At 53.1% G+C, this 16,571-nt stretch overlaps 1 protein-coding gene across 3 annotated transcripts in view; it reads right to left on the bottom strand.

Moving 5' to 3' along the window:
• The window catches only part of ZBTB7C (zinc finger and BTB domain containing 7C), a 379,174-nt gene that overhangs the window by 98,295 nt on the left and 264,308 nt on the right, over positions 1-16,571 (bottom strand). Inside the window, exon 1 of one of the 3 annotated variants that reach the window (XM_059040953.2) lies at positions 6,239-6,332. The exons of the other annotated variants lie outside the window; for them this stretch is intronic. The gene's annotated coding sequence lies outside the window, so the exon portion shown is untranslated. Of the gene's footprint in view, positions 1-6,238; positions 6,333-16,571 lie in introns of those variants that run through there. 3 annotated transcript variants of the gene reach the window in all.

Here is a 16,571-nt window from a genome sequence, read left to right as displayed (position 1 = left end):
CACGTGTAATCTTTAAAAGGTTTCATAGGTGATGACCACCTGGAGTCAGGTTGAGGAACTGCTGGATTAAGCACTGCTTGAAAGTGAAGAGTAAATTAGCAGCTGGGCCTGATCCCACCTGCTTGACAATGATATCCAAGAAGCTATTGGAATTCATTTCCGGTACTGAGGGCTGCTTATATCGAACTTGATGCCACTGACTGAGACTTTAGCATGTTCTGGGTGAAAGGATAATTTTTCATAATCTTTGGCAGTCTTTCAAACTAGGTGAGTCCCCCCTGAACCACTCGGCTCCTATCTACCTCTGTTAAGAGTGTGACTCCGGTCAGTCCCACAGGTATGACAAGGGGACGAAATTATTTCATTGTGGAGGTGAAATAGAGTGCCCAGCCACACCTGGCAGTTTGGGATGAATCAATGGATCTTGCCAGCAGCTCAAGGCCCCAGCAGGAATGGGACGAGGTGGCCTTGTGTTGCCCGGCTGCCACCTGGTTATGATGTTAGCTCTCCAACAGCTTTATTCGTGGTCCCAAAAGTGTCATTTAACCCAATAAAAAGGTCAGGAAATCTTAGTCGTCTCCATCAAAGTCCCAAACATGGAACAGCTTCTCCAATGAATGTCACGTCTATTTCCCTTCAGGTCAATTTCTTCCTTTCCCAGGGCCTGGCTTTCTATCCGCAGCTGCATCTGGATGAAGTGGGGCTGCGGGAGTGGGCCCCGCTGCCGGCTCTCTGGAGCATTCCTCGGGAAAACAGAAGGAGAGCACCTACCCCTGCACTGCCCCATAGGACAGTGTCACACCGTGCGACCCTGCACTGTCCCATAGAAACTTATAGGGAAAACCTGGTGAGAGGTCTGAGACATGCAGAGGAAACACCAGGCTAGGTAGGATGGTCAAGAAGTTGAAATAAATGGATCTCAGCATAGGTACAGCAAGCAAATGTGACTTAGCTGATTCCAGAATATTTCCTGGGTGCTGCTTCCTTGAGCATATAAACCCTTAGAAAATAGGATGGTTACAATTAAACAGGCAGATATTATCAATAAACGTTGTCAAAGATGTTGAGAAACTGGAATCCTTACAACACTGCTGACGGGAATGTAAAATGGTGCGGCCACTGTGAAAAACAGTCGGCAGTTTCCCAAAAGGTAACTCATAGAGTTACCATCTGACCCAGCAATTCCACTCCTAGTTATATATCCAAGAGAAAGACTAACCTATGACCACACAACATCTTGTGCATGAATGTTCATAGTATTATTGACAAGAGCCAAACACGGAAACATCCCGGCTATCCATCAGGTGATAATTGGATAAATAAAATGTGATATATCCATACAAGGAACATTATTCAGCAATAAAAGAAATGAAATGCCAATACATGTTACAGTGTGGATGAACCTTAAAAACATGTGAAGTGAAAGAAGTCAGTCGCAAAAGGCCGCATATTCTATGATTCCATTGATATGAAATGTCCAGAACAGGCAAATATATTTAGAGATAGAAAGTAGATTTTTGGTGACCTAGAACTGGGGAGTTGGGGTGAAATGGGGAGTGAGTGCTAATGGTTACGGGGTTCTTTTTGGTGTGATGAAAATATTCTAAAATTGATGGCGGTGAGGGTAGCACAACTTTGTAAACATACTAAAAACCACTGACTTGTACACTTTAAGTGGGTGACTTGCATGGTATGTGACTTACATCTCAATAAAGCTGGTATTAAAAAAAAAACAACAAAGCTTAGAAAAGTTCCTGTTATTTAGGTTCTGCTCAATAGAGGCGTTCTCTGCTAGACTCCCTAGGGCTTAAAAGAAGGCACGAAACAACAGCGATTAGGGTCACTGTCACCTCTTACTTTTACCAGTAGCTTCACAAAAAACAATGGATCAACCTGTTAGCTCCAGAAAGAAGAAAATTATCAGCCAGAATCCACAGCCAAAAACGCAACAGCCCTGAGTGTACATGTGCACGTATGTGTGTGTAGGCAAGGCAGAATTTTTCTGAAGGCCAAGTTCAGCTCTGTGATATTATTTGGGAAGGTCACGTGTACATCTGCTTCTGGTTTGTATCTAATTTGAAAAAGCCGACACTGACTGTGTACTCTATTATTAGGCAGTTTTTTCAGTTCGGTGTCTCGGTGTTGCTCTACTCAATTTGTTCAGAGGATGAACTCACTTCTTGACAGATGAAGAACGTCCCGCCCCGGGGTTCTGGCCCAGGAGGGGCAGGCTTCAGTCGCGCCAGCTTTTCCCCTTCTGCACCTCATGTGATCCGAGCCAGGCCACCACTGGGGAAGAGTTCTTACCCCGGGGGGAAGCTTCCTTCTCGATTGCTGGTCTCCTGCAGGTGGAGGAGATGCGGGGCTGACGAGGAAAGGGAAGGAGGCCCACTCTGGCTGGTCCCCTTCCAACCAAGGCCCTGATGGAGGGGGCCTCCCAAAGGGAACAAAAGGGAGTGAGACAGGAGAGCACACATTCTTCTTTTTCTAAACACAGTCTCGAGATGGACAAAGGGAAAGTTAAATTATGCTGTAATATTGAAAGTCATCCACTGAAGATAAACTCTCCCTTCAAAGGAATTACTCATCTTACTCCATCGTGGTACCTCGGGGTCTATCAGTATTCAAATTGATTAAGCAACGACATGCAGAATATATAGTACAAAGGGCCCATTTCATCACCCCATTCCTCAAGTTATCTGTTTTTTGCTAAGTCATGAGAAGTCCAGCAACTTAAAAACCAAAACAAAAACTAACAAGCTCGCACAAAGATGGAAAAAAATCCTCGGTGGAAGTTACTAGGAGGCAGGCAGCTTCAGAAAGGAAAAAACACAATCTCTGACTAATATGAAGGAGACTCCAAATTGCTCTTGGCAACAATCTCTCAACCCCAGATTCCCCTCCCTCTATTCATCTCCACAGTTCCCAGCCAAAGGAAAATAAACTGAACAGCTCTCTCCCTGGCCCAACCTGTAGGGCTGCACAGCTGAGCAAGGGCTGAGCAAATAGACATCCCCATGCAATTATCCACCTGTGCAATCGCTGTAAACATGGGGCAGCCAGGCGGGGGGCTCACCCCTCTGATCAGGCTGATCATCTCAATATTAGGAGAAAAATGCCTTTATTCTGTCACCAGGACATCAAAATGGAATACAACGTGATCTTGTGACCTCAAACCCAAGAGATTAAAAAAAAGAAAAGAAAAGAAAAGAAACAAAGAAGAAAAGAAGAGGAAAATCGTCCTCCCCAGAAGAGTTGGTGTCAGTTCTGAAGAAGTAAGCCCTCAGAACATCCCCTCAGATGGGCTTAGCTTCAAGGTAAGATTTATCAGTTCACCTTCCTCACAAGAGTGAGAGTTAATTTTAGAGGCAGTTATCTTACACCTATTATACCATTCAAGATGGAAGGAGAGTTAACAGGCCAAATGTCCTGAAATATTTATGGCCGCTCTGTGTCAAAGATTCATCTGACACCGTTTTATTAGGACAGATATGTCTGTTCAGCTAAAGCTCAGATGGACAGGAGCATCGGGAAATGGCACTGTAAGTGGAGATGTAGCGGATGGAGCACCGTCTTTTCAGCTGAGTCCTGAAACATCCTGACAGGAGGGCGTGAGCTGCTCTGAGAGCTATGGACACTCAAGAGACCCGGGTTCTAGTGCTGGCTTCACTACCAAGTCCTGTGAACACGGACCAGCTTCCCCAATGGTAGGATGAGGGGTTTGGAGCTGCAGCTCCAGCCCTGAGAGTATGGAAGGTGCCATTGCGGCCGCTGAGGAACGAGGGTGGGGCCCGGGAGTGATGATCTTGGGGCAGCTCTCAGCCTGGCTGGCCCTGCTGCAGAGAGGCACCAGTCTTCCTAGAGGCTGCATGGGGTCTTGTCCTCTCCAGTTTCGATGCTCAAAACTAAAGGCTCATCTTAGAACCCACGACTGTAAACCAATAACCTGAACAGCAGGGACTCAAACAGCTTCCTAGGCACTGTGTGCACCCCAGGGGCCAGTCCTCATGACTGCAGCATGGGGACACTCACCATTCCAACTGCCACCCCTAGTCTTCTCCCAGCCCCCCTGCTGCCTCTTCTTCACGGCCATGCTTCTGTAGCACCTTCCCACATACCGTCTCATTTCATTCGCTCAATACTCACTGAAGGATGTACTGTTACAATTACTATTGCCATTGACAGAGGCCAGGGACCGGGTCAGATTTCACTTACTAATGTATGCCAACACTTAGTATGGTGCTTGGAATCACACATTAGACAATATAACAGTTGTCGAATAAATGATTGACTGATTGAATGGAAAGAAACTCAGGTTCAAGAAGGTTAACATTGGATGTAACACATACTATTTTGTACAATAATTATACCAGAGTGATGGAGTCCTGTCTCCTCAACTAAAATGAAACATTCTAAAAGATGGGTGTTATAATGGGTAGCTTGGATTCCTGGTTCTGTCACTAAGTCGCTGGGCAGCTTACTTAACCCCTTTGAGCTTCAGTTTCCTCATCTGCAAAGTGGAGCTAATGATTCATATCTGATGGGTTGTGTGGGCTGGAGGAGATAAAGTATGCCAAGCACAGTACCTGGCACTTGGTAGATGGTCTCTGAATGTCCCATCCCTCTCTTCCCTGCCCGTACCCTCTTTGGCTTATCTCCCACAGCTGACATGGCAGGATAAGCCTCGAGTTCTATGACCTCCAGGCCTTTGCTCTTTTGGGCTTCCTCCCTCAGGGTCCTGCCCCAAAGCCTCCTCTTATTTTGAGCCTTTGTAGACCTCTTGGGCTGCCAGAGTGCCTCTTCTCAGATCCCAGAATGGCTCTCCCAGTTGTCTCTCAAGGAAAAGCTGATTCAAGGAAGGGCCCAGTGTGTAGCTTGTGTCTCTTTTGACTTGTTAGAAGAGATCTGCAGATCTATCCAGAGGAGGTCCCTGAACCCTTTTAATTCCTAGGAGTTGACTGGGTGACGGAGTGGAGCTGAAACTTGAACCTGGCAGGACCTTTGCCCTTCCTCTCCCGCCCCTTCCATAAAAACTTCTATGACTCTGGAGAAAACTGCTTGATTGTTTCAGCCACTTCCTTTACTTGTTCATATTCCTGCATTTGGAAGGATTGGAAGGGGTACGCCACCCGTTGCCCAATGAATCGCGGGAATGAGGCTGCCTCCTGTGCAGAGCCCAGTACCAGGGGTTAAAAGAAAAAGGGCAGCCGTCCCTGGCCCACCGTCCACAGCCGGGACAGCAGAAGCCAGAAACCAGCACGACCAAACCCGACGACCCACGGAGCCCTGACCACAGACACGAAGAAAACTGCACCCGCTCGACTCTCAGCGCCGGGATGTGTGTGGGGGGGGATGTGTGTGTGCAGGCTCTTTCCAGAGTCCCTCCCAGGCCAGCCCGCGGCCGCTGCGGGAACCCTGCTGCAGGGAACCCGTTGGTCGCGAGGGTGACGCGGGTTGGGGCGCGCGGAGCCGGCCCGTCCCACCCGGACCCGGCCGCCTCTGGAGCTCCGGGACCCGGGCTTGGCTCCACCGCCCACCCACGCCCAGGTTCAGGGCACAGGGAAGGGTCCCCACCCACCCGGTTCTGCTGGCGATTCAGCCCGGGACGGCGACGGGATTCCCTCCGGCTCGACCAGCTACTTGTGCCAATCCCCCTTTCATTCCTGCCCTCGTCCTGACTTTTGCCAGCAGTTGCCTTGGCTTTCTCCCTGCGCCCCCCTCCCCAAGTTTTGCATCTGACATACGGGGGACCAAGCTTTTTTGGGGGAGAGGGTCTTGAAACTAACAATGTCTATCGACCACTACCTTCCAGAGTGCCCCTCGCACTCTCCGTTGTCCCGTTTCTGCCACCCCAAAACCTGCCGCGAGGGCCGCGGGCGCTGAGAACGCGAGCAGAGTTGCTGTATTCCGAGTCCCCGATTCTTTCCTGCGCTTCGCTGGGAGGTAGGCGGCCGCGCGCCCCTGCATTACCGCGGGGGCCCTAGCCCCGCTTTCCCCAGCACGCTCTTTCCCAGACCAGGCGCGGCTTTGAAATTCCTCGCGGACGCCGCCACTCACGCCCGGCGAGGGCCAGTCCGAGCCGCCACCCGGGCCAGGCGTCCCCGCAGTTCCCGGAGAGGGGATGCAGCCGCCGGGCGCCCGAGGCGCCTCCTCCCCACCCCCCCCCGCCTCCACGGCCGCCTGCCCGGAGCCCCGAGCCCATCCCAGCCCGCCCCGGCCGAGGCCGCCGCAGACCCACCTGGCCGCCCCGGGGACGCCGCTCGTGCCCGGGTCGTGTCCTGAGCGCCGCCAGGGTCCCGGGCTGGGAATCCACGCGGCAGCGCTGCTCAGGGGAGCCTGCCGCAGCCGGCGGGAGGTTGTCATTGATTCGTGCTGGGCGAGTTAAGCCATTCCAGGAGTGGTTTTGAGAGAGCACTCCCACCCCTCCCTCCAACCAGAAGTATTTGGCAGGCAGCCCCTTTTTGTCCACCTGTACTTTTCAGCGCGGGACAAGGACCAATTTCACTAGTCGTGCTTTACGGCTCACTTTCTAATACGAAAAGTAAGCCCCTTTGTAAAGGTAAAGCAGAAATGAAAGCAAGGGTAGTGGAGGAGCTTTCCCCTCACTTTTTTCTCCTGGATCTCTCCGTTTGTTTATTTTTTCTCTAACATTTCACAAAATGCCTTACCATTTATCCCAAATCAGGGATGGCTTTTCATTGTTACTGTTTTTTCTCCAGTTCTGCATGTCTTTTACTTTTAGAGGCAATTTTATTTCCATTTGCCTGAAACCTGAGCCCAATAAAATTACTAGAATTATATGTTTTCTCTTTAAAGTGTCGTGAGTGTAACTTATCAAATAAAACACTGCAAAGCAAGCATTCAAGTGTCAAAGGAAAAGTAGGGAAGTGCAGGAAGTAAGCACAGAACCGGGGCTCCCTCCACACCGTTGCCCAGGGAACTTGGCCCGGAGGGAGTCCTGAAGCCTGAGGTGGGAGCACCTACTGCCCTATTCTCCCCAGCTTCCAACACAGTATCACCAGGCTCTCCCTGGCTTTGTCACCGTTCTAAGACTGAATCAGAAATGCCAACCAGGGCTTCCCCGGTGGCGCAGTGGTTGAGAGTCCGCCTGCCGATGCAGGGGACGCGGGTTCGTGCCCCGGTCCGGGAGGATCCCACGTGCCGCCGCGGAGCGGCTGGGCCCCTGAGCCATGGCCGCTGAGACTGCGCGTCTGGAGCCTGTGCTCCGCAACGGGAGAGGCCACGACAGTGAGAGGTCCGTGTATCGCAAAAAGAAAAAAGAAAAAAAAAAGAAATGCCGGGCTTCCCTGGTGGCGCAGTGGTTGAGAATCCGCCTGCCAATGCAGGAGACACGGGTTCGTGCCCTGGTCCGGGAAGATCCCACATGCCGCGGAGCAACTAAGCCCGTGAGTCATGGCCGCTGAGCCTGTGCGTCCGGAGCCTGTGCTCCGCAACGGGAGAGGCCACAACAGTGAGAGGCCCGCATACCGAAAAAAAAAAAAAAAAAAAAAAAAAAAAGAAATGCCAACCAGAGACCCAACAGTCCACGTTTGGGGTGGGCCAGCCACCAGTCCCAGAGGTGTGGCGGAGCACCCATGCCCAAGCTGTTCCTTGAACCCACATACCATGCCCTTTTTGAAACTGCCAGCTCGGAAGCTCCTCCTGCTGTCAGCCCTCTTCCCCAGAGCTGCCCTTCACCTGGGGGGAACCTTCACTAACTCCTGGGTACCTAGACTGGCGGTTCTCAGAAATGGGGGAGGAGCCAGGGAGGGAGGGTCCTTCCTCCCTGGAGACCAGCTGCCTGGTGTGTGATGGAGACTCAGCACAAAACAAATGAGACCAGTGAGAGACCTGGCCCTCCATGGCCTCTGCCACTCGTCACCGGCAGGCCACAAACATTAGAGCATCCCAAAGCCAAAGGTAAATCTCAAAGTCCCATCGGTCTATGAAGGCCCAGGATGGGGCTGAGGTTTGCAGAACCCCAGGAAGATGGTTCAGACTTAAATTTATCTCTTCCAACAGGTGCCCCCTGCCTGAAATCCCAGTGTTAATGATTCATTCCTTTGTGGGGCATGCCCTGCACAGAGCCTGTGTCAGGCAGGCAAATTTGCTTCAGGAAGGCAGGGGAGGGTCTCCTTCTGCAGTTCTAAAACTGAAAAATACCCATGGGTCAGGGGCTAGAGTCTCCACAAGGGGTTGGAAGGAGTTTGTCAGACCTTCTTGTTATGGTGGGGGTGGAGAGGCTCGGAGCTAAGGAGGGGAGGGGAGGGGAGGGGAGGGGAGGGGAAGGAAGGGGAGGGAGGGGAGGGAAGGGGAGAGGAGGGGAGAGGTGGGGAGGGGAGGGGTAGGGAGGGGAGGGAAGGGGAGGGGAAGGGTGGGGAGGGGAGGGGAGTGGTGGGGAGGGGAGGGTGGGGAGGGGAGGGGATGAGAGGGAAGGGGAGGGGTGGGGAGAGGAGGGGAGGGGAGGAGACGGTGGGGAAGGGAGGGGTGGGGAGAGGAGGGGAGGGGAGGAGAGGGTGGGGAAGGGAGGGGAGTGGAGGGGTAGGGAGGGGTGTGGAGGGGAGGGGAGTGGTAGGGAGGGGTGGGGAGGGGAGGGGAGGGTGGGGAGGGAGGGGAGGGTGGGGAGGGGAGGGAGGGGAGGGTGGGGAGGGAGGGTGGGGAGGGGAGGGAGGGGAAGGTGGGGAGGGAGGGTGGGGAGGGGAGGGAGGGGAGGGTGGGGAGGGGAAGGGAGGGGAGGATGGGGAGGGGAGGGGATGGGAGGGAAGGGGAGGGGGTGCTAAATCAGGGAATCAGGCACTGAAGGTCAGAAGGGAAGGTGCTTAATCAGGGTTGGTGGACAGCTTCCAAGATTGGATGACTCCATATAGCTTTTTATCAAAAACCATGTACTCCCGGAACACACAAGCCAAAGAATGAAAAGTTAAATCCCTGTGTCCACAAAGGCACTAATTAAATATCCACTCAAGCATAACTCCACACTCCACTCCTAGAACCAGTAGGTAAGGGTGCCAGCGCATGACCTGGATGGGATCAGTATCAATCCAGAAGTGTTTGCTGTGTACCCAGAAGTTGAGGTTTGCCACAGCGGCCTGGGTGGAGGTGGGGTGGGGTGGGTGCAGCGGGGTGCCGCCCTCCCCTTGGAGCCTCACGTCTTGTGGGGAGATAAAGCACAGGGGACCAGTCAGCGTGGGGCGGGGTACATAGAGCACTATCCAGGGTTCTTTAAGGAACAGGGCACTGATTCTGCAGAGCAGACAAGGAACCAAGGGCAGTCATGAGGATAGGTCTCATCTGGAGAGGGCTCCAGGAAGGGGTCCAGGCAGACCTGGAAGTCTGTGCTGCTGTGAGCAGGAGGGCATGTCAGGTGCGGGGAGTGAAGGCTGGGCGAGGGGGCAGCTGGCCTGGTTTAGAGGGTTCTCCCCGTGGATAAAGCATCAGGTTGGGGTCTACAAGAGAATCCGTTTATGGATACCGCTTCCAGCTGAAAGGAGAGAGTACAGGGCAGGGCCTGTTTTGGAGGGAGGGAGGATCGGAGCACCTCTTTCAAACCCAGCTGGAGCTGGATGTGGGCAGAGGCAGTGGAGGAGGAGGCTGCAGGGAGGGGTGGGGGAGAGTTGCATGCCCAGCCCAGCCTGCCCCTAGGCGGTTCCTCCTAGCAGGGTTCCAGCCCCTGGACCTGAAGGAGCGTCTGAGCAGGCCAGTGGGTGGTGCCAGGGCTGAGGATACTGCAGCCAAGAGCCTAGGGGGAAAGTTGGCCATGGTCCAGCCCACCAGCTGGGTACCGCAGTGGACAGTGGATGTCATTCCTCCCTCCTCCTTAATCACTGTGTATGCATGCCCTGTTGGGACACACCCTTCGGAAGGGCTCTGGGCAAAAAGTGGGGAGCCCTGCCCCTCTGCCCCTCCAGCCTCGCCTCCCTGTTCTCAGCCCCCATGCCAGCTGCCTTCTGGGAACAGGAACATAAAGGAGTCTTGGAGGGTGGGGTGGGGAGAGCGGGGGCGGGAGAGGCTCCCAAAGCCACACAGAAGGGACTCAGGGTGGGCCAGACTCTAGATCTGTTACTGTGCATTTCCTTTGGGGAGGTGGTTCCCTCCTAGGCCCTCTCTGGCCCCCTCCCCCTTACTCCCCCTCCTCCCCTCCCCCTCCTTCCCACCCCACCCCCTTCCTGGGTCAGGTCGGTCAGAGCACTTGGAAACAGGCTGGCTTACAGATGCCTGGCCTTCCACATCTGCCTTCAAACCACCACGCACCCTTGTTCCAGGGAGCATGAAATCTCCTGCTCCAACCACCAAGCAGTGGCTCCGAAGGCTAGACAGAAGCACAGGAAGCAGATCCGCTACCGTCAACTTGAAATTTTAGTGGTGTCTGGTCATCAGCTGTGACACAGGCACGAAGACAGCTTCTGTACAAGCAGGCACACATACACAATGTGTATAGCGAGGTGGACAAAGGCCCGTGCAATCCGAAAATAGTAATCACTCCCATCTATTGAGAATCTACCCCTCGTTTAACCCTTCAACCACACGATGAGGTAGGTCCTTTTATTTTCTCCATTTTACTAATGAGGAAACTGGGGCCCAGAGAGGTCATAGCACTTGTTCAAGGTCACACAGCTTGATAAATCACAACCACTGGACACGACGCCTGGATCTTTGGACTCTGCTGCCCAGAGGCTGACCCCAGGGTTGGGCTCTGGCACTTTGTCTAGTTCCTACAACTGGTTCCCTAAGAAGCAGTTTGCTTTGCTAGTGTGTGCCTCAGTTTCCCCACCTGCTGAGCAGGCAGAGCAATGACTCTTACTGAACTGAGAGGCTGTTATTAGGCAGGAGGAGGCTGAGATGGAGGTTAGACTGTGAAAAAGCGCTAGAGCAAGTCTTCCCTAGAGGACACACATGGCACTGAGGTTGAGTGTTACTCAGGCTGGAAACTCAGAGTCGCCCTTGCTGCCTTCCTCTCCTTCCCGCCCCTCCCCCCGCCCCAGCCAAATCACCACTTGCAAGACTCCAATCTCCAAGGTAGAACCCCAGTCTGCCCTCTACCTGCGTCCTCCACCACTGCCCTAGCCACCAACCCTCTCCCCTTGACTTGGGCGGGACCCCCTACTGGCCCCCCTGCTCCCACTCCTGTCCTGCTCCTTCCACCCAGTGCCACACGCTGCCCCGGTAATCCTCAAACGTGCATCTGGCCATGTCGCAGGGCACTTAAAATGCAGTCCAAACTGTTCACTGTGGCCCACGAGGCACGGAGAATCCCTGCTTCTCTCCCCAGACTCACCCCTGCCTCCCGCCCCCATCCTCCAGTCACCAGCAGACACACCGAGTTCCTTTGCCTTCCTGTTGTGGGACCTTCCTTGGCCTGACATGCCCTCCCTCTGCTTACCTAAGGTCTTGAAGAAGCGTCACCTCCTCAGAGGGGGCTTCCTTGACCACCACGGATAGAAAACCCGCCCCCCCCATTATCTATTTCTGACCCTTGATTGAAGCACTCATGCAGCTCGCTTACTTTTATTTAACAGCATGTTTACAATTAATTATGCTTCGACTGTCCCTCCCACCAGAACAGAGGCTGCCTGTGGGCCGGGGACCCTGTGTGTCTTTTTCACTGTGTGTACCTGGTACTCAGTAGCCTCCTGGCAAATATGTGGGGGAAAAAAATGTCTGTAGAGAAAAGCCTAGATCCAGCAGGACTGGATTTAGTCCTGGCTTGGCCACTGGCAGGCTGTGTGCCCCTGGGGACGTCACACGCCCTCCCACATTCTCATCCTCATCCTCAGGAAAGGGGGACCATGGATGAGCTGATGACCAGGAGCCCGACCGGGTGGACGCCCTGCAGCCAGGCTAGTGCCAATAAACAAACAAGAAGACAGTCCTGGCCCTAATGCACTTGAAAGGGCTTCGAGAAGGTTTTGCTTCTGTCGTCAGCCCTGCTGATCTGTTTATGAGAATCGGCTTTGTGAGGACGGACTGAGGGCATTCTCACAGCTGTGACCCCCTCCACCCCCTGCACATGCTGCCATGCAAGCATGGAAACAGGTTGGTCCAGAGCAGCAGTTGTGACCTCCGAGAGAGCAAGCAGGAGACCCAGCCAGGGCTGATTTTATCTGGGGATTTCCACCCAACAGCCATGCTCCCCCGACGCGACAGGTCTGAGGGCCCGACCTCCGATGAGGTCTGTGCGTGCGGTGCTTTGAGTTCTCAGTGGCTTCTAAACCCATCACGCTCAGTCCCACCACAACCCTGAGTCCCACTTTGCAGATGAGGAAACTGAGGCTTAGATTAAAAAGCGAGTGTGTGGCAGAATAGAGATGTCTGAAATCGGTGATGCAAAACTCTCGTGAGATTAACAGTCTTTTAAAAACTTATCGATGTGAGAGAGTGGCAGGGACATATACACACTACCAAATGTAACTTAGATAGCTAGTGGGAAGCAGCTGCATAGCACAGGGAGATCACCTCTGTGCTTTGTGACCACCTAGAGGGGTGGGATAGGGAGGGTGGGAGGGAGGGTGACACAAGAGGGAAGAGTTATGGGAACATATGTATATGTATAACTGATTCACTTTGTTGTAAAGGAGAAACTAACACACTATTGTAAAACAGTTATACTCAAATAAAGATGTTAAAAAAAAACTTATATATACGAATATGTAATTTTAAAGAGAGTATTGATCTAGCTGAAAAAACATTTGAAATTCTTCCATAATAGAGAAAATTTGTGAGACTGAGGCGAGAAGGTGACCCGTGATCCCACCATGTTAGGCAACATGACAGCCATGCAGGGCCCCTAGTCTTGCCTCAGTGCTCCCCCCTCCCCCCAGCCGACATCTCTCTGTCTCACTGGAGCCTACAGTTCACCCCCCCCCCATTAAATGCAAGCTTCACCTGACGTCCCGCTTTGCACTTCTTAGGTGCTCAAAAAACATTTAATTAAAATTTGAGAAAAACTCATCTGGCTGGAGCACGAAGGTGGCACTTCGGGGGCACCCGGCCCCTCGCATCACGGCCCAGCTTCCTGTCTGATGACAGACCGAGTCCTCACTATTCTGAAGTCCCCGGTTTGTACTATTACCGCATGGATGTCCCTGTAATCACGCGATTCTATCACTTTGGTCCTCAGATCAGATTTTACTGAAATGTATTAAAATGCCAATGTGAGATAACAATTCATCACTGTTTCGCATCAAGAACAGAGAAGGAGTGACGACAGAATCTAACCTAAGCTTATACCGTCATAAAGTTTATCTAAATCTGCTGGTTGCCCACGCTACACACATTTCTGCCACTGGGTCGTAGGGCGGCAGACCCATCCTCCAGACCCCACTGACCAGACTCCTTGACCTAACTCCCCGACTTCTTCAGGTACACAGAGGTGATCCAGGGGAGCCGAGTCCTGTGGCTGGCTGGCCTTTGGCTTCCCAGTCCAGTGGGAGCTGGAGAAGAAGGCGAGGCCCAGGGGGGGAGGCCCAGACACTCGGAGCCCTCCCTCCACTTCTCAGGTGCGCTGGGAGACCAGCCGGAGCTTGTCCTGACCTCGGGTGGGAGCCTCTGAGAGGAGGTACAGGCTGGGAACAGGGTGCCAGGGCGCCGCAATTCTTCCATCTGGGGAAGTGAGGGGGAAGCACCCTGCCTGGCTGGGCACACAACAGACGGGGCGAGTGAGCTCACAGCCTGAGAGTCGAGGGCTGCCAGGGCCTCGCCCTCCTCCCAGATTGTATCGGTGGCACGCTCGGGAGGAGGGGAGGGGGCCACGAGCTTCCGCAGAGCGGCTGGAGCTCTGGGTGACTGGGCCTGTCACCACCAGAGCAAGCTGGGCGTCTAGGGGAGGAGGGCTTGGCCAAAATGTGGCCAATGGGGGCAGTGGAGGGAAAGGGGGCCACGCTCTACCAGCCAGGGAGGCGGCCTCCCTCCTCACTTCCTCCCTCCCTCCCCCTCCCTCCCTCCCTTCCTTTCACAGGTATATACTGACTGCCTTTCTACTTAGGCTTCGGCTATAAAGTGAACACGTGGACATGTCATGTCTCTGTCCTCATGGAGCTGACCTTCCAGTAGGGAAAGACAAGGAACCATCTACCATGAAGTCGGCTGGGTGAGGCCAAGTCTTTGTCCCTTGCTCTTTTCCTAGGGGAAACCACAGCTTTGTGGTCTCCTGCAGCCTTTCACCTCATTTGATCCCCACTCCGAGGGACTGGGAGAGCAGGATTTAGAGCTCTCAGAGAGTGAGGAAATGGGCTCAGGGGTGGGGAGGTGACATGCCCAAGGTCACCCTGGGTGCAGTGTGAAGCCACTGCCTGGAGCCCCAGCCGCCTATCTCCTTGCCCAGTGCTCCCAGCGCTGTCCGTCTTCCCCAACACAGTCCCCTAAGCTTACCAGCAAAGCAAGGAGAGGACTTAACTCCATGCTTCTAGAGATGAGATACCTTTTTTTTTAAAAGGGGATGTCTATGCACTAAAAAAAAAAAAAAAGCAAAAACAAAAACACAAACCCTAAAAAAAGAAAGAGAAGGAAGAATGAGAAGAAAGAAAAAAAAAAAGAACTAAGAACCTCAACCTAGACAAACAACTAACTTACCTAATATTCAATGACATTTGCAAGACTGGACCCTGTGGGTCTAGGAAGCCTGGGAGCTGAGGTCCAGGCTACACCAGCTGCAAACTCTGGCCTTGACCCAAGTTCCCTTTGGTAAATATGCTGAAAGTTGGCCTGTCCATCATGGGTCCCTGCAAATGTGTGAGGCCCCCTTACCCAACCGTTGGGCATAACCTGGGTGCCCACTTACCCCTTAGCTGGTGTTTGCCCAGGAGGAGGAAGGGTGGTGGCAGGAATGGGGAAGGTAAGGCAGGGCTGTGTGTGCGCAGGTGTGCTCGTGTGGGTGTACTGTGTGAGGAGGTCGGTGACTAGAGGGGCTGGCAGCTGAGCTGGGTGTCCGACTACGTGCTGGGGAAGAGGGACACACCAGCCCCTTCTCTGCTGGATGAAGCAGTGAACAGGGCTCCACAACACCCTCTAGGAAAGGGTCTGCCCTAACTGGTCCCAGGGTGCTCAGGCAGAGGTTGGCCTCACCCCTTCCCTCGTGCTGGTCAATGTGCCATTGCCTGCCAGGGTGGGGGGCAGGGGTGCTGAGAATGGCTAGGACAGCCCACAACCCTTCCCGAGGGCCAGACAAGCCAGCCAAGCTGGAAAGTCAGCCCGGTGACCTTCACTCCATTAAAGCTGACGTTTTCATTAAGGTCAAGGGTAGGCTTGTAGGATGAACGGGGGAATAAGGCAGAACTGAATGGTCATGATGGAGATGAAAACAAGGGCCTTGGCCTCCTACAAGGACCACATCAAAGAAAAGACTCACTGTTAACCCCCAAGGACAGGAAAACAATCATAATCATAATAGCTGCAAGCACTGTGCTAAGAGTTTTGCAGGCATTACTTCTTTTAATCCTCAACAACAATTCTATGAAGTCTATACATTATTATTCCCCTTTTACATAATGGCAGCTCAGAGCCAGGATTTGAACCTAGGTCACAATGACCACCTTTAAAAGCCACTTTTAATCCTGAAAAATGGCATAAGGTAGTTCAGAGTATTTTTGGACTTTGAATGGAGTGGGAGAAACCAGAGTGAGACAGAAGGTAGGACCTGTTGATCATAACAGGGGGAAAGCATTAAGCATCAGCCCTTATCTGAGGCCGTCCATGCTGTCTGGGGCATCTCAAGGCCATCCGCCCATCAGCAGTGAGCTCTAGGACAAATCAAGTCCTTGGTCAAGCCTTTACATTTCCTTAAAGAAGAGGAAGGTATAACAGCCCGCACTGTGTGCTGTACGGGAGTATTATGGGCTGCAGTGGTTGGAACGTGGTGATATTCCTCAGAATATGGATCCTAACCCTCCGCTAGACTCCCTCGACAGATAGCTGCAGTGCAGATTCCTGGGCCCCTCCTCAGGCCCACTGAATCAGAATCTGAACCCCAAGCCTCCATTTTCACAGACCCTAGGGGATGCATCTTGATGTGGCAGAAGCAGTGGTGACTGGTAACTGGTTGGTTTGGCCTTGCTGATGAGTGGCCCCTGGTTGAGAGTCAGTGCTGTGCAAAGCCACTGTCACTGACCTAGGTCCTTCAGGTGTGTTGAGGGTGGAGGGTGGGGACAGGGATAGCACCTTAGGCATGTTCTCTACATTGACCTTTTTTTTTTTTTTTTTTTTTTTTTTTGCGGTACGCGGGCCTCTCACCGTTGTGGCCTCTCCCATGGCGGAGCACAGGCTCCGGACGCGCAGGCCCAGCGGCCATGGCTCACGGACCCAGCCGCTCCGCGGCATGTGGGACCTTTCCGGACCGGGGCACGAACCCGTGTCCCCTGCATCGGCAGGTGGACTCTCAACCACTGCGCCACCAGGGAAGCCCTACATTGACCATTTTTAATAGCTGTACAGAGCTCCAGCAAGCAGACACACCATTAAACATGTAACCACTCCCTACTCTTGGACACTTGGGGCTTTTCCATATTACAGATAATATTAGGATGAACATCGTTATGAGTCTTTCCCCATATTTGGGATTACTGCTTTAGATTAGATTC

This window comes from Kogia breviceps, chromosome 15 (genome assembly GCF_026419965.1).
Source record: "Kogia breviceps isolate mKogBre1 chromosome 15, mKogBre1 haplotype 1, whole genome shotgun sequence".
Taxonomy (NCBI): Eukaryota; Metazoa; Chordata; class Mammalia; order Artiodactyla; family Physeteridae; genus Kogia; species Kogia breviceps.
This window is presented reverse-complemented; position numbering and strand designations above follow the sequence as displayed.